Here is a 19,004-nt window from a genome sequence, read left to right on the forward strand (position 1 = left end):
TAAAAAAAGCACTCATCTAGAACTACTTTGTGACTTTATCCTATTCACTTAGGTGCGTAGGCACTTGAAATTTCATTCTGAGTTCAGTTGCATGAGTGTAAAAATATACATGTTTCCGCTCACATAAAAAGTTAGTCTTCAAGAGATTTTTTGTTTCATCAATCTTTAGACTTACACTAAGTGTTGGTGGATCGATGGGGGCAAATTTCTATGAAATATGAGCTCCTTTGACATAAGTTGAAGTCTTCAAATTCTCTAAGTCTTTATGTTAAAGCTTTCAAATTCACCATATTGAAGCCTGAAAGTTTAAAAAGTTTGATAGTTGAAGTCTTCAGGTGATCTATGTCTAGAAGTTGAAGTCTTCAAATTCACTAAGTCTCCATGTTGAAGCTTTCAAATTCACCATATTGAAGCCTGCAAGTTCATAAAGTCTGTAAGTTAAAGTTTTCATATGCTCTCTATATATAAGTTGAAGTCTTCAAATTCACTAACTCTTCAAGCTAAAGCTATCAAATCAATCATATTAAAGCCTTTAAAGTCTAAAAGTTGGAGTAGTCTGATATTCTATGTCTATAAGTTGAAGTTTTTAAATCCTTTAATCCTTTGTAGAATTATCTTTCTTAGGGTAGGGGCGAGTATCCATTCCTATACATTGTAAGATTACCCGTAGAATTACCTTTCTTAGGGAGGGGATGAGTCTCCATCCCTATACACCATAAAATTACCCGTAGAATTACCTTTCTTAGGGAGGGGATGAGTATCCATCCCTATGCATTGTAAGATTATCCATAGAATTACCTTTCCTAGGAAGGGGATAAATATCCATCCCTATACGACGTAAGATTACCCATAGAAAACCTTTCTTAGGGTAGGGATGAGTATCCATCCTTGTGCACCATAAGATTACCCGTAGAATTACCGTTCTTAAAGCGAGGACGAGTATCCATCCCTGTGTGCCATAAGATTTACCCGTAGAATTACCTTTCATAGGATGGGGGTAAGTAGTTATCCCATTGAACCATAATATTACCACATTTTCATAAAGACATTATCTTAAGCAAGAAATTGTCATTCACCTACAAAAAGAAAAATGGAAAGACAACACAATGAAAATACGAATAAAAGAGAGTTTGTTACCTATCAGGATGTTTCGAGCTCAAAAGACATATATAACCAACTTGGATGGGCTTGATACAAGATGTTTTGGTGAATATGAATCCTTTAAAGTATGATTTCTAGAAATTAAAATACCTTTTTATGGTGATTTTGCCACATCAAGATATAAATTATTTGGTGAGGCTACATAAATCTAAAATTCTCAGCCGGGCAAAATTTAGGGTCAACTTTAAATATTTATATATAATTATCCAAGATGTGTTAAATTCCAAATCTTGGATATGTAATATATGAATGTTTTCAATATCTATAGAATCAAATGAATCATTAGTTTGATCTTCCACATTGAGATATAAATATTTTTTAGTGTCATTGCACAAATCTGAAATTACTGGTGCATTAAAACCTAATGATGAATTCAGGATAACACTTGAAAATATCTCAAAGGTATTAAATTATAAATTTTGGATATACTATATATCTTTGTTTCTAGCTTCATAAAAATCTAGCGGCTTGTGATTTGGTCCATCCTACTTCAAGATATGAAAGTTTTGGCAAAGACACACAGATCTGAAATTTTCAACAGGATAAAATTTAGGGTTAACTTCACAAAAATTATTAAGAATTATATTGATGGGTTTTGAATCTAAATTTTGATATGTTATAGATCTTGAAGTATAGTTTTTGGTATATCAAACGGTTCATGATTTTGATATTCCTACAATGAGATATGAGTTTTCTACCACTAACATGCTGGGCTGAAAAAAGGTGAAGAAAATCTTTAAAACGTAGAAGGAAAAGAAATTACTTAAGCATTATTCATGGCTTGGAAATCCCAAAATTGATATTGAATAGTGGAGAACCAACATTCTTTTATAGAGTTGTAGGGTGGTTGTCCCTTCTACAATATAAATTCAAATTGATTGGTTTCTTTCTTCAATATAAAGTCAAATTGAAGGTTGTTTCCTTCTTCAATATAAATTTGAATTGAAAAAGTTTTTATCTCCAAGATAAATTCAAATTGGAGGTTGTTACCTTCTTTAGATGTATTCTACTACCTTTTTTTATAGACTATATTTTTATTTTCTTTTCGGAGATAGTTTTTCTTGTATTTTGGACATCTTATATATTTTATTTATATTTGGATTATACTAGATACGTTCTTATACTATTGACATTAGGTTTTAGGAGTTATGGGTATATTGTTGATTGTATTCTTTCCGTACCTATTATCTTATTTAGTTCGAATTTATTCTAGCAGCTTACATTGAGGATATTTTTGTCTTTTTCTCCTTTTTGTGTATCAGTTTGGATAATAGGCTTACTTGTCAAGGTACGTTGAGATAAGTGCCATCATGACCCTAAATTTTGGGTCATGACAAATTAGTATCAAAGCAGCCAGATTTCATTAGTCTCAATGGTGTAAGAATAGAATGCCTAATAGAGTCTCACGAATCGGTATGTAAACATTTGTATCTATCTTTGAGAGGATATAGAATGTCTTTAGGAAATTTTTCTTATTTTATTCCTTATCGTGTGAATTTCTTGTACACCTTATTTTTTGAGTTGTGTTTTATTTTTTGCACAGATGGGGTTAACTAGGTCTCATGAAGTCAGAGATATAGAGCCTTCACCCAGAGGGAGACCTCGAGTCATTGATGGACTCGAGGGAGTGGATGGGCTCGTGGATCATCCCCATCCTAGAGTAGTGCTAAGGGACTTTCCCCCGAGCCTCAGGTTGAGCATATTGGAGGTATAGGTTCTGCTCCAGATCCTCAAAGTTTTTCTACCTCAGTCTTGGAGAGATTGTTGATTCGTATATTGACTCATTCGGAGGGTGTGCCTTTAAGTTCATTTGGTACTCCCCCAACTCCGAGTATGGTACCTCCATCCATGCCAAAGTCTAGTGATAGTGATCTGTTAACTATAATTGCTTCTATTTTGGGTACTTCTCTAACCCTAAGTACTATTTCTTTTTCAACACCAGCATTAGAGTGTGGTGTTCCAAGATCAGGAGTTTAGTCTTCATTTATGTTACTTCCTCAGATGAGGCCTCAGCTACCTGGACTTGCTATGTCTCTTGTTCTTCAGTGAGCCATGATATAAATGGTAGTGTTTGGGTGTATTTTAGAATATAAGGGGTAAGTCGAGGATGCATTGATCTACTTCATGAGTATCTCAGGGAGACGCCTAGAGAGTGTGTTGTCAGGACAAGCTTAGAGGTTGCTTTATGTATGATCAGTTTGGCATCTAGCCAAGAACTATCCCCATCGTGGTTTTAGAGCTTATCTTATTTAAACTGTGAGAGGTAGGGGTCTTACCAGTGGTGAGAGAGGTAGAGGTAGTGGAGCCTTTGGTGGTGGCCGTGGGGCTACTCAGGTAGTTGGTGATCATGAGCAATGCTATGCTATACCAGCTTGACCTGCGGTAGAGGCTTCAGATGTTATGATCACATGTATCATCCCCATTTATTTTAGACTTGCATCTATCTTATTTGACCCTGGTTCAACTTCTTCTATGTGTTTGCATATTTTTATTTAGGTTTTGATTTTGTTAGTAAGCCTCTCAACATTCCTATTCGTGTATCTACCCTAGTAGGTAATTCCTTAGGGGTGGATCGGGTGTACAAATCTTGTATTGTGACTTTTTTATGTATGAGACTTGGATAGATTTGCTTTTGTTAGATATGGTTGGTTTTGATGTTATTTTAGGCATGGATTGGTTGGCTCCTTATCATGCTATTCTAGATTGCCATGCTAAGACCATGACTTTAGCTTCGTCGGGTGTGCCAAGAATAGCTAGAAAGGGTGCACTTTATTCGAATCCTAAAATAATCATATCATATATTCAGGATCAAAGATTGCTCGAGAGATGATGTTTGTCTTATTTTTCTCATATTCGTGATACTAGTATTGTTTCGCCTCCTCTCTTAGATTATATTTTTTTCATGAGTTTATGGATGTATTCCCTACTGATTTTCCTGGTATGCCTTTGAATCATGATATTAATTTTTCTATTAATGTTGAGTCGGTCACCAAGCCTATTTTTATTCCTACTTATAGGATGGCCCTAATCAAGTTGAAGGAATTAAAGGATTAGTTGCAGGAGTTGTTTGATAAGGGATTTATCCAACCTAGTATATCACCTTAGGGTTGGCCTGTATTGTTTGTGAAGAAGAAGGGTGGGTCTATGCAAATATGTATTAATTATTGGCAGTTAAACAAGATGACGGTTAAGAAAAAGTATCATCTTCCTTGTATTGATGGTTTATTTGATCAGCTTCAGGGTGCTGCAGTGTTTTTAAAGATTGATATGAGGTTTGGCTATCACCAGTTAAGGATTAAATCTTTTTACATCCTAAAGATGACTTTTCAGACTTGATATGGTCACTATGGGTTCTTAGTCACATCCTTTCGATTGACCAATGGCTCTGTTGTGTTCATGGAGTTAATGAATTGGGTGTTTCGATTATATATCGACTCTTTTTTATTGTATTCATTGATGATATCTTAGTTTATTCCAAAAATAAGGTCGATCATGAGGATCATTTGCGAATTGTGGTTCATAGATTGAGGGATGAAAAGTTGTATGCTAAGTTTTCTAAGTGTGAGTTTTGGTTGGAGTTTCTTTCTTTCTTAGGTCGTACGGTGACTAAGAAGGGTATTATGGTTGATCCATCCAAGACTGCAGCTATTCGTGATTGGGCTAGACCTACTTTACCCATTGAGATTTAGGGTTTTGTTGTCTTGGTCGAGTATTATCGATGTTTTGTTGAGGGTTTTTCTTTCTTCCATTGCATCTTCTTTAACCAAGTTGACTCAGAATAAGATTTCCTTTCAGTGGTTCAATGATTGTGCGGCGATCTTTCAAAAACTCAAGAATTTATTGACTTCAGCTCCCATCTTAACTTTACCAAATGAGGGCATAGGTTTTATTATATTTTGTGATGCTTCGGGTGTTGGTTTAGATGTTGTGTTGATATGGGAGGGTAAGGAGATTACTTATGCTTCTCATTAGTTGAATCCCTATGAGAAGAATTACCCTACCTATGATTTTGAGTTGTGCGCAGCTGTTTTTGCTTTAAAGTTGAGGAGGCACTACCTATATGGAGTTTGTAGTGAGATTTTCTCAGATCATCATATCCTTCAGTACTTTTTCACCCAGTGAGATGTTAATATGGGGCAATGTGTTGGCTTGAGTAACTCAAGGATTATGACTTGACTGTTCTCTATCATTCGAGCAAGGCTAATATGGTTGCAGATGCCTTGAGCTTAAAATCAACTAGCATGGGTAGCTTGGCATATCTGTTGACCCAAGAGAGGCCTTTGGACTTGGAGGTTCAGTTTTTAGCTAACCAGATGGTTAGGCTTGATATTTCAACACTTAGGTGTGTTTTGGCATTTGTGGAGGCTAGGTTTTCTTTGATGGAGCAGATTCAAGCTTATCAGTTTGATGATGTGGGATTGAGATCATTCGAGATAAGGTGTTGAGTGGTAAGGCTAAGGAAGCCTCACTTGATTTAGATGGTGTTTTAAGGATTGGGGGTCAATTTTGCATACCGAGAGTGGATGATTGGATTAGATAATTTTAGAAAAGGCTCATTTTTTTATGTATTTTATCTACTCGGGAGTGACTATAATGTATCATGATTTAAGAAAGCATTACTAGTGGAGTAGTATAAGAAAGGATGCAGCGGATTTTGTAGCCCATTGCCTTTAATGCCAGCAGGTGAAAGTTAGTATTTGAGACCTGGTGGGTTGGTTTAGAGGATACCCATTCCCGAGTAGAAATGGAAGCAGATTATTGTGGATTTTGTGACTAGATTGCCTCGTACTTTCCATGGATTTAATAGTGCTTGGGATATTATAGATCGATTGAATAAGTTTGTTTATATCCTTTTGGTAAAGATCTCCTTTAGTGTTGAGAGGTTAGCCTGTATCTATATTCATGAGATTATGCGACTTCATGGTCTACCGACACTTATCATTTCAGAATGGGGTTTTGTGTTCACTTTGCACTTTTGGAAGAATTTTCAAGATGAGTTGGGTACTCGAGTTGATCTTAGAATAATGTTTCACCCCTAGAATGATAGTCAGTCTAAGCGGACTATTTAGGTTTTGAAGGATATGCTCCATGCTCGTGAAAGGGATTTTGGTGGCAAATGAGGGAAACACTTGGCTTTAGCTGAGTTTACATATAATAAAAACTACTATTTCAGTATTAATATGGCTCCTTTTGAGGCTTTATATTATAGGCTTTGTCGCTCTGCAGTTGGTTGGTTTGATGTTTCTGAGGTTAGACCTCAAAGTATAAACTTGCTTCATGATTCTTTGGATAGATTTTGAATCATTTAGGATAGACTTAGAGCATCTCAAAGTAGGCAGAAGTGCTATACAGATCAAAGGCTTTATGCCTTAAGATCTGGGGTTGGTGGTTTTCCTTTGAGTTTCACCTATGAAGGGTGTGATGAGGTTTGGGAAGAGGGTCAATCTTAGCTCTAGGTATGTTGGTCCATTTAAGATTCTGTGTACTGTTAGTGATATGGCTTATGATTTAGTTTTTTCTCCAGATTTATCAGTTGTTCATCTATTTTTTATGTTTTATGCTTCATTGTTACATTCTGGATGAGACTTATGTTATTTGTAGGGAATCGGTTCAGCTAGATGAGTGGTTGTCTTCTATTGAGGAGTCATTCTCCATATTGGCTAGGGATGTTAGACGGTAACGTTCTAGGGTTATCCCTATTGCTAAGGTTTAGTGGTGATATCGACGTGTAGATGAGGCTACTTGGGAGGTCAAGTATGATATGCCTACTTATTATCCCCAACTTTTTATGGATTCAGGTATTTCTTTTGTCTTAAGTTCAAGAATGAACTAGATTTTTAGTGGTGGATGATGTAACGACTTGAAATTTAATAAAATATGTGAAATTTGTAATTCTATGAGATTTGATTATTTTACCCCTCCCCATAGTTACATTATGGTATTTTTATGGTATGGTTGTGATTGGTACAATTCCCGATGTATTTTCATTTGTGTGATATTGTAGTTTTTGGAGGCTTTGAGAGTCTTATTTTGGACTTCTGTGGTTATCTTTTGATCTGTATGACGGATGGGTGAATGACTTCGCCAACAGATCCAGAAAATCAATTTTTGGATGGTAACATGGTTGGTGTAGTTTTATTGGTTTTAAATCTCATTTCGGCCTTACTTTGGAAAATTGTGATTTTGGGTTTCGAGAGTTGACTTTGTGAAAATGATATTTTTTTCAAAATTTTGATATCACTATTGAGTCTAAAGTATTGAATTTAGCATGGTTACATAGTTCGTTTGCGTATATCTGATTTTGAATGAATCCAAGGCACCCCATCGAAGTCTATTTTAGACTTAGAAAATTTGGTGCAACCTGGATCACAAAGGGTAAAACTCATTTAAGGAATGCATTTTATAACTTATGTACTTGGTAACCTAGTTGAGTAAAAATAGCCCCTTGTTGCCCAATTTTTGGTCATTTTTCAACTTGCCTCTTGAGAGCTAAACCCTAAAATAGTGTGAGAGCTGAAAAGTAAAGCTTGTGAGTGCTTGGAAGCTAGATTAACATCTATTTTTTGATTCTCCTACGGATTTAAGGTAAGAATTCACCCTTTTCTTAGTAAATTTTTCAAAATTCCAAAACTTTAGGGATTGATTTTAAATCCCAATTTCACTCCTTTTCACTTGAATAATGTTTCTAATTCTATGATTACTGTTTTTCTTTGATTTCATCTTCAAAACAACTTTGACTCTTGATTTTAAAATAGATTTCAAAGATTTAATTCGGTAAAGTTTAAAAAATAGTTTTTATTTAATTAGAACCTTATTTTTACCTCGATTTGACTTGGGTTTTCAGCTATAGGTTTCTAAAGGTATGGGTAACACGTTGTTGAAATAAAGTTATGATTTTACCCTTCCTTTTTGAAAACCTATTTTGGGGGTCCATTTTGACCCCAAACCAAAAGTCGGTAATATGGGTATCATTGGCTTTATTTTGATGTGTAGATTCTATATTTCTTGATTTTAGTTTATTTTGAGATCATTCATTAGAAGTAATGTCGTGGGTTGAAGTATAGCAAATTGGTTTCAACATTTGAGGCAGGTTATGGCTCAGCTCTTTCAGACTAGGCTGGGTAGTTAATTTATATATAAAATGCATGTTGAGGGTTTGAACTAATCATGAAAAATGGATATCTATGTGTTGTGCCCATGTAGGGGCCTATATGTGATGTAATTTCTAAATTTGAGATATTATGTGATATATGTATGACCGTGTGGGGCCTTATGTGACATCGATAGCCTTGATTACATGTTAATAATTGTATTGTGTTGTTGAAAATGCCTAATGTGGTACTATTAGAGTATTGTGATATATTCATACTTGTTGCCATATGATACATGTGGAAATTTATGGATAGTTTGGAATAATAAGTGGGTAATTATCTTATGTAATTGGTACATTGGTTGGTTATGGAATGGTTGGTTGTGGAAATACTTTTTTTTTGTTGGTTGTGAACATTGCATCATCATCCTCATGGTATCATACACATAATTTCACTGTTTGTTGTATGTTTTGTATGTTTTTGTTGTTGATTTTATACTTTATTTGTGTTTTATGTGCTTTGAAAACACTTGAAATTCTAGAAACACTGGGAATATTGGATTAGATAGACCTTTTCAGAAGGATGTGCCAGAGAAGAGTCATGGATAGTGCTATTGGATATTGGATCTTAAAGACCTCTCCGAAGGTTATGTCGGAGAAGAGTTATGGATATTGATTGTATATGGTTTGATGAACCCCCCATGGGTCCTGCATCGGGAGGATTGCCTCTGTAGGTGTATATGGGCTAGGATATGGGTTGAGGAATCCTCCATGGGTCCCATGTTGGGAGGCTTTCCTCCTTGTGTGTATACGGAGATTATGGGACACCTCATGCTATACCCTCATTATCATTATCATAATCATCACTATCATCATCATCATCATATACATTGAACTTACTTTATTGTGTTTATTCCATGCTTGTATTGCCATATTGATTTGTCATCTATCTACTTGTTCTATATCTTGGCTTGTTATTTATCTAATTGTTCTATCTTCCGTTATTTGTACTTAATGATCTTATATATATATGTTCTTCTTTTGGCATTCTTGTATGTGGTATATTGTATACTTGTGTTCTTTTCTGGTATTTAGTGCTATATATGTGATACGTTAGAATTATTAGTGCAAGCGATGTAGGCTACTGTTGTGGGACATTTTTTTATTGCAGGGGATGTGCCCTTAGTGTATATTTTGTGCTTCATTTTCTACTTTGCTCGATCGGCCTATGATACCTACTGAGTATAAGTGGACCGTACTTATGCCTAGCCCTTTTGGTGCAAGTCCTAGTTCGAATGCACCCCGCTTGGTTGATTTGAGTGATACCTGGTGCTTTTAAGGTAGTAGTTGACTTTCAGATGTCCGAATGTATTTGATACCTTTCTTATAGACTATGTCTTTACTTTCATTTGAAAGACAGAGTTTTTCTTATGTTTTGGACATCTTATGTACTTCATTTGGATTAGGGTTTTACTAGATACGTTCTTATACTGTTGACATCAGGTTTTGGGAGTTATAGTTGTATTGATTATTATATTCTTCCTACACTTATTATCTTATTTGGTTTGGCTTTATTTTAGAAGCCTCACATTGGGAGTATTATATGTTTTCCCCTTTTTGTGTATCAATTTAAGTGATAGGCTTACTTGTTAAGGTACGTCGTGAGAAGTGCCATCATGACCATAAATTTTTTGGGTCGTGGCATGGAATCAGTTTGTTGAGGCCTTTTTAGATAGGTTTGTGCCATATAGTTTGAGGCGTCATATGAGAGATGATTTTGATCACCTACAGTAGGCTCCATAATTGTTTTAGAGTATCAAGGACATTTCTATTCCTTGTCTAGATATTCTTATGCTAGTATTGCCACCGAGTCTAAGAAGATTTAAAACTTTTGAAGGGGATGGATGTTTCTCTTCAACTTACTATTGTCCAGGTGGTAGTTTTAGAGGCGTCATTCAAAGTATAATGGATCATGCTAAGATGACTGATTCTATTCTTCAAGCATATCAGGGAGGCATCAAAAGGGTGCACCATCAGGGCGAGTTTAGAGGTCATACTCATCGAGCTAGGATTCTAAAGGCTTTTGTGGGTATTATAGCAGGCCCGTACAGGCAGTTTTTCATAGTTCAAGTAGTAGGTCTTCTGGTTCAGTAGCTTTGGGTGGTCCTTCTAGCTCAGTTTTACCTCCCCCTAATGAGTTGGGCCATAGAGGTTGCTTTGTATGTTTTGAGGTTAGAAATTTGGCCAAGGACTGTCCCTACCATATCTTCATGGCTACTCCTATATCAGTAGTGAGAGGTAGAGGTTCTACTAGAGGTGTGTAAGAAAGAGGTAATGGTGCTATGGTGGTGGTCGCAGGGCTACTCAGTTAGGTAGTAGTCGTGGATAGTACAATGTTATACCCACTAGACTAGAGGCAAAGGCATTAAACATTGTTATCAAAGGTATCAACCCTGTTTATTTCAAATTTGTATTTATATTATTTGATCTAGGGAAGGCTTTTTCCTATGCGTCTGCATATCTTACATCGAATTTTAATTTTGTTAATGAGCCTCTTGCCATGCCTATCCATATATCTACCCTTGTAGGAGACTCTTTAGTGGTTGATAGGTTGTACCAATCTTGTGTTGTGAAATTTGTAAGGCATGATACTTAGGTAGATTTGATTGTCTTAGACATGGTAGATTTTAATGTCATCATAGGTATGTATTGGTTAGCTTCTTATCATGTTATCATAGACTGTCAGTTAAGATTGTGACTTTAGCTCTGCCACGTGTTCCAAGGATAGCTTGGAAGGGTGCACTTCATTTGGGTCCCAAGTGACTTATGTCTTTTATTTAGGCTCGATATTTGGTAGAGATATAATGGTTGTCTTATTTGGTCGATATTCATGATACTAGTATTGATTTCCTACCTCCATTGGATTTTGTTTATATTGTCCGTAAGTTCATAGATGTGTTCCCTATAGATTTTCGTGGTACACCTCTAGCTCATGATATTGACTTTGCCATTGATGTTGAGTCGGACACAAGTCCCATCTCTATTCCTCCTAATAGAATGGCCTTAGAAGAGTTGAAGAAATTGAAGGATCAGTTCAAAGAGTTGTTAGATAAGGGATTTATCCGACCTAGTATATCACTTAGAGGTGTACCTATCTTGTTTGTGAAGAAAATAATGGTTTTATATGTATTTGTATCGATTATCGATATCTGAATAAGGTGAAGGTTAAGAATAAATACTCTTTTCCTCATATTATTGATTTTCTTAATCAGCTTCAGGGTGCTTCAATGTTTTCAAAGATTGATTTGAGGTTTGGGTTATCACCAGTTAAGTATTAAAGCTTTGGATAGTTTGAAGACAACTTTTCAAACTCGGTATGGTCATTATGAGTTCTTAATCATTCCCTTTAGTTAATTAATGCTCCAGTCGCATTCATGGAGTTGGTGAACTAGGTATTTTGATTGTATCCCAACTCCCTTTTAATTGTATTTATAGATGATATCTTGGTCTATTATAAGAGTGAGGCCTATCATGAAGAGCATTTGTGGATTGTGCTTTAGAGATTAAGGGATGAGAAGTTACATGCTAAGTTCTCCAAGTATGAATTTTTGTTGCATTTTGTTTTTTCTTAGATCATGCAGTGACCAAGGATGGATAGTATTACGGTCGATCGACCAAAATTGCATCAGTTCGTGAATGGGATTGGCCTACTTCCCCTACCAATATACAGAGTTTTATTGGTTTACCCAATTATAATTAGAGTTTTATTTCTATTGCAGCTCTATTGACCAAGTTGATTCAGAAAAAAATTTCCTTTCAGTGAGGCGAGCTTTCAAAAGCTTAAGGATTTGTTCACTTCAACTCCTATTTTGATTTTGACCAAGGAGGGCATGAATTTTATTGTCTTTTGTGATGCTTCAAGTGTTGGGTTAGCTGTTGTGTTAATGCAGGAGGATAAGGTGATTGCGTATGCTTCTCATCACTTTAATCCCTATGTGAAGAATTATCCTACCCATGATTTGGAGTTGTACGTAAATGTATTTTCTTTGAAGTTGTGGAGGCACTACTTATATGGAGTCCGTTGAGAGATTTTCTCAAATCATCATAGCCTTAAGTATTTCTTTACCTAGCGAGATCTTATTATGAGGCAGCGTCATTTGCTTAAGTTTTTTAAAGATTATAACCTTACTATTATTTGTCATTCAGGCAAGGCTAATGTGGTTGCGGATACCTTGAGGTGGAAGTCGACTCGCATGAGCAGCTTGGCGCATATTTTGACCCAGGAGAGGCTTTGGCCTTAGACGTTCAGTCTTCAGCTAACCAGATGTTTAGGCTTGATATTTTAACACTTGGTTTATTTTGGCATTTGTGGAGGCTAGGTCTTCCTTAATGGAGCAGATTTAGGCTCATTAGTTTCATAATATTGGGTTGAGAATAATTCGGGATGAGGTGTTTAGTGGTGAGGCCAGGGAAGCATTGCTTGATCATAATGGTGTTTTGAGGATTGGAGGTTGAGTTTGTGTGCCGTGAGTGTGATTAGATTAGATTAATTTTGTAGAAGGCTCACTGTTCCTGGTATTCCATCCATCTAAGAGTGACTAAGATGTATTGTTATTTAAGAAAGCTCTACTGTGGGGTGGTATGAGGAAGGATGTAGCAGATTTTGTAGCTTGTTGCCTAAGTTGCCAGTAGTTGAAGGCCAATCTTTTGAGTTTTGTTGCTTCAATATTTACCCATTCAAAAGTGAAAATACAAACGGATCACTATGGACTTTGTTATGGTTCGCCTCGTACTTCTTATGGTTTTGATAGTGTTTGGGTCATCATGGATTGATTGAAAAAATTTGATTATTCCATTTTGATTTAGATTTTTTTTTAGTGCTGAAAGGTTGGTCCGTATTTACATTCATTAGATAGTTCATCTTCATGGTGTACCAGTGTCTGTTATCTCATATAGAGGTTCAGTATTCACATCTCACTTTTGAAAGATGTTTTAGGAAGATTTGGGTACCCAGGTTGATTTTAGCATAACTTTTCATCCCCAGACCGATGGTAAGTCAAAGCGGACTATCAGGTTTTGGAGGATATGCTCTGCGCTTGTGTTATGGACTTTAGAGGTCAGTGGCAGTAGCATAGATATTATTCCAGTATTGATATGTCTTCTTTTGAGGCTTTGTATGGTAGTCATTGTCTCTCTCTAGTTGGTTGGTTTAAGTTTCTGAGATTAGACCTCAAGGTATGACTTGCTTTGTGAGTCTCTGTATAGGGTTTAGGTTATTCATGATAGACTTCAAGCGGCTCGAAGTAGGAAGAAGTGCTATGCGGATCATAGACTTTGTGCCTTGAAATTTAATGTTGGTGATCGAGTCTTTCTTTGTGTTTTGCCCATAAAGGAGGTGATGAGGTTTGGGGAGAGGGGCAACCTTAGCCCAAGGTATATTGGACCATTTGAGATCCTTTGAACTATTGAGGATGCGGCCTATGAGTTAGCATTGCCCCCAAACTTATCAACTTTCATTGAGTTTTTCATTTTTTCCATGATGCGGCGTTATATTCTGGATGAGTCTCATATCATTCATTCTAATTAAGTCCAGTTAGATAGGAGGTTGTCTTTAGTTGAAGAACTCATCTCCATTCTATCAAGGGATGTTAGACTTTTGCATTCTAGAGATATTCCAATAGTTTAGATCCAGTGGAGACATCGACCTGTAGATGAGGCTACTTGGGAGGTCGAGTTTGATATGCGTGGTAGTTATCCCTAACTTTTCATTGATTCAGGTATTTCTCATGCCTTTAGTTCGAGGACGAACTAAAATTTTAGTGGTGGATGTAATGACTTAATTTTTGGTGATTTTTGTGAATTGTTCATGTCTGTGTAATTTGACCATTTTACCCCTTCCAATGGTTGTGTTATGGTATTTTTGGGATGTGGAAATGATTTACATGGTTTCTAATGTATTTTGGTGTGATTTGTGCAAACTTGTGATATTTGGTGGTTATACAGTTCTTATAGTTGACTTCGGTCAACATTTATTGATTTGTGCATTAAATAGCAAAACGGACTGCACAACAGATCTGGAACATCAATTTTAGGTTGGTAACATGGTTGGTGTGGTTTTACGATTTTTATATATCATTTTGACCCTCGATTTGGAAAGTAGTGAAATTGGGTCTCGGGAGTCAATTTTGTGAAAATGATGTTTTATCAAAAATCTGATACTACCAATGAGTCTAGATCATCGAATTTCATGGGATAGCATAGTTCATATGTGTTCTTGGGAGCCCGGATGAGTCCTTAGGGGTCCATGATAACTTGGAACTCTCCAAGTCTCTAGCTAGTGCACCAGCGTGAATGGTGCACCGCTTAAGTAAGATTTTGGTCTCTTAAGCGACTTGACATCCAGTCGGAGGTATCGCTTAAGTGACTACCCCATCGTATAAGCTACCATCGATTAAGCGACAATAGCGTTGCTTATATTTCATGAACCGAACCAGGGCTTGACCCTGGCGGATAGCTCAAGTCCACCGAGGAGCGGAGACCACCCCTTTTGCCTAGCGAAATAGCAAATAACACACCTGACAATGGTTGAATAAACATATAACAAGATAGAAAGTATTAAGTTTAAAGACAGCTAAGAAAGTCAACATTAATATCCAATCCACAGCAATATCCACAAAACCTCTATACAAAAAAATAACCTACGTCGACACGTGCCCCCGACAATGACAATGACAATGACAATGTAAAAATGAAATTTTCACTTCTAATTTAAGGAAGGAAAAATCGATGGAATGATCATGTCTTCCGAAAAATGGAAGCTTTTCATTTCACCACAAACGATTGACTCTGAGATCACCTATCACTGCGCAAAAAAAGTTAGAAGTACCTTTAGACCCTACATCGTATAAGGATATAGCTGATGATAGGCGAAATTACGCGCCTATATCAATATATTTTGCCCATATTTTAGCCTAGTTTCGAGAACTAATTATCTATTTCGTACACTTTTAGTCCTTTTTCCTGTAAATGAGCTAACAAATGTGATTAGGAAAGTTTCAGGTATAAATGATGCAAAATACAGCAATTTATGGCTTACTTGACGCAAAAGAAAGCTCACAAACGAGATGGAAAGGAGCTGGACGCATAAAGGACTAAATCTGCTGCATGGAAAATCTGTCCCGGGCTAAAACAGCATTTCTGAAGACTTTGGGACTTACAGACACAAAGCTGGATTTTTGCCATAATACATTAACCTAGTGCAATTAGGTTATGTGTTTCATCATTCTATTTGGATTATAATTTTGTAACCTTACCCTAGTACAATTGGGTCAAGGATTTCATTAGTATATTAGGATTTGGTTATTTATTTTATTAGTTTAGGAGGAGTAGGATAGGAGTATTATAAATACCCTATCATGTTAGAGATTTTAAGAAAGGGAGGAGACATTCTGACAATTCATTCATCTCCTTACAATTAAGACATCTTCCTACAACCCATTCTCAATTCTTCATTCTTCTACTCTTAAATTCCACAACAAGAGAATCGTTACTTGCTACGGAATCACTAAAACCACACGCCAAACACCTACTATTCACGCCATCCACCATGCAAAACGTGATATCCTTCGCATTCATGGGTAACTAAATCTCTTAGTTGGGGTTATGGAAGCCGAATGAGTTACTATCTATAGCTATGAGTTTGTGAGTTCAAGACAAGTATATTGCTTATATCATTATTCTCTTCATCTTAAATCTACATTCTTTGCGGTTCAAACACAAGAACACGCCATTCTAACATCTAACCTGTTCGAGAGAAAGGTTATTTGTCTAGAAAAGAAGACGCATAGACCAACGCCAGTCTAACATCTGACTTGTTCGAGAGAAAAGTTATTTGTCTGGAAAAGAGATAATGTCAAGGTAGTAGGACACCCTTTCCTATTAAAAAGCTAGTGCCGTACCTGGACTAACTTCTTGGAGAATTCGTACCGTTAGTCACGCTTTAAGCTCGAGAGAGTTAAAGTGAAATAGTCCTTGTTTAGGTCGAGAGACGCTTGGATTTACCATCGACTACAATTCTCTATAAGCAATTACATGTCAAGACTCTACACACTCATAGCCAATAGAGACGTATACCTCAGAAGGTGGACATAACCCCAACGCCTCAATTCTCATTGTTTACAACACACGTGACAATCTCTCTTTATTTTGCTATTTTCAGTTCTTACATTCTTGTTTTGGTTACATACTACAATCCCCCCTTTCCTACGAGACTTGCACTAAAAGTCTAGTAATTTCTCTTGCTTGTTGGCCAAGCTATTCTCTGTGGGATCGATACCCAACCCAGGTTGGGTTCTATATTTGCTAACGACCGCTTTACACTCCCACGAGAGCTGTAGATTGAGCGTTATCAATAGCGTCTGAAGATGGTTAGTGGGGTGAGCACTAACATGTAACTCAGGATAAGGGTAAAATAGTGTCAGCCAAAAGTTCAATTTCAAAGTCACTGTACATGTTCACATACATACATATATATATAATAGATGCTGGGGTGGGGAACAAGGTTTAGCATAAAGTAAAACATTGTCCTAGTCTATGTAGCTCAACCATCATAAATCGGCACCCATTGGCTATATGAGTTCAGCTCCCCTTACTGAAAGAGCCCAGTGCATGTCAGCCGCACGAACCGGAGGTATCAAGGAAGACCCGGGAATGTCCCGACCCCATGTTAATCCTAGATACAAATATATCAATAGTTTGAACTATGCAGATGGTCATCAAGACCAACCTCATGTCAGAAAACATGTTTCCAGTATAAGTCATTCAAGATACCACCTTCACGGCTTAGCCATATAATCCCCATTACGCCCACTTTAAACAAGTTTCACATAACACATTCATTAACCAAGGAATTATACATTAAGGCACACCATGCAAGCTCATAATTATGCCATTACAATTTTCTTTAATTGACGAAATGCCTCAACTCCCTTTTGTTCTTAATTCAAATATAGCCATCAAGGCCTGTAAAATCCATATTTAACCTTTTAACCATTTATGCAATACCATAGTGTTGGTAAGTAAGTCAAACCATGTGACAAATCCATATTTCAAATTTAATTTCACAAATGAGTTGAGGGAACACAATTGTTCAAATCCAATTCCAAGCTCAAAATTCCAATTTGGAGGAATACCTCGACCACCATTCCAATTCCCGTACCTATGGACCCATTAGTTCAAGACATTCAATTCAATGCATAAACAACTCTTACAAACTATGGAAAAATAATTAGAGGATTAATCATTCCAAAACCGTAAACTATATCAAAACCCACATTCAAATCCATATAATTAAACTATTTAAAACACATGATTTTCACAAAATAAGATTAGGGAAAGAGTAACATGCCTTAAAGTATCGTAATTATGGAGAGTAATCACCCTTGAGAGCCCTAATTGACCAATTTCTTTAAGAGAGATTAAGAAGTTATTTTGATTTATTTTGGAGTGATAATGACTCCCTAAAGGGATCTTAAGTCGTGGTTCACGATTGGGGAGGAGGAGAAATGTCAAAAATACCCTTAATGAAACACTGAAAAATTATCGCACAACCGTTACGGACAACCTTACGACTCGTAGGGTCACCTTATGACTTGTATCCTTCAGTCATAGTTTGGACAACATCCATGGGCACCCACACTGGTTTGGCTATGAGTCGTACCATACAACTCATACTCAGACATTACGACTAGTTTGGTCAAGTCGTAGGCAAGGCAGAACATTTTGGCATCAGGCTAGTTTGGTTACGGATGGGGCTATATGACTCGTATAGAGTCATTATATCTCGTTAGGATCCAATTGTAATCATAACAAAAACTTAGCCGTTACACACCATTTTATTAGGGTCCTACTACCCGTAATGACATCCTACGGCTCTTAGGGAGAGTCATAGTCTGGGCAGTAAGTCCATACGTCAAGAAATTTCCAAGGACCAAAATACGAGGTGTTTCATTCTTCCCATTTAGGATAATTCTTCCTCGAATGATGGTTCAAGAAGTCCATTCTCATGATTTAACACAGAAACACACCCACTCTTACCTTTTAAAAAAGAAAACAAAGATTTCAAGGAAATCGCAATTTCTTTTAACAAAGTCTAGAAACAAAGATGCTAAGATTAACACATACCTTAAGCATGATTATCTGGAATGGGGAACAAGAGTGGATATTTAGACTTCACGTCCTCTTCATATTCCTAAATAACTTATTCGAACTTATGGTTCCTTCATAGAACCTTCAACGTAGCCATATTCTTAGTCCTCAGATGACGGACTTACTTATCCAAAATTTCCACCAGGACTACCTCATAGGATAAAGAATCCAAAACACTCTAAAGGAACAACCAAGGAAGGATCACCCACACAATTCCTCAACATAGAAATATGGAAAACTGGATGGATAGAACCCAATCTAGATGGAAACTCCAACTCATAGGCCACATGGCCCACTTGCCTCAAGACACAAAAAGGACCAACATACTGGGGACTAAACTTTCCCTTCTTTCCAAACCGCATCACTCATTTCATGAGAGATACCTTTAAGAATGCCAAACCATCAACATTAAACTCCATCTTTATATGCCTCACATTCGCATAGTACTTTTGACAACTTTGGGCAGCCTTAAGTCATCCCAAATCGCTTTCACCTTTTCCATGGCTTGGTGAACCAAGTTGGGATCGAATAAACTATTCTTTTTTTA

The sequence above is a fragment of the Capsicum annuum genome, chromosome 2 (assembly GCF_002878395.1).
Source record: "Capsicum annuum cultivar UCD-10X-F1 chromosome 2, UCD10Xv1.1, whole genome shotgun sequence".
Lineage (NCBI taxonomy): Eukaryota > Viridiplantae > Streptophyta > Magnoliopsida > Solanales > Solanaceae > Capsicum > Capsicum annuum.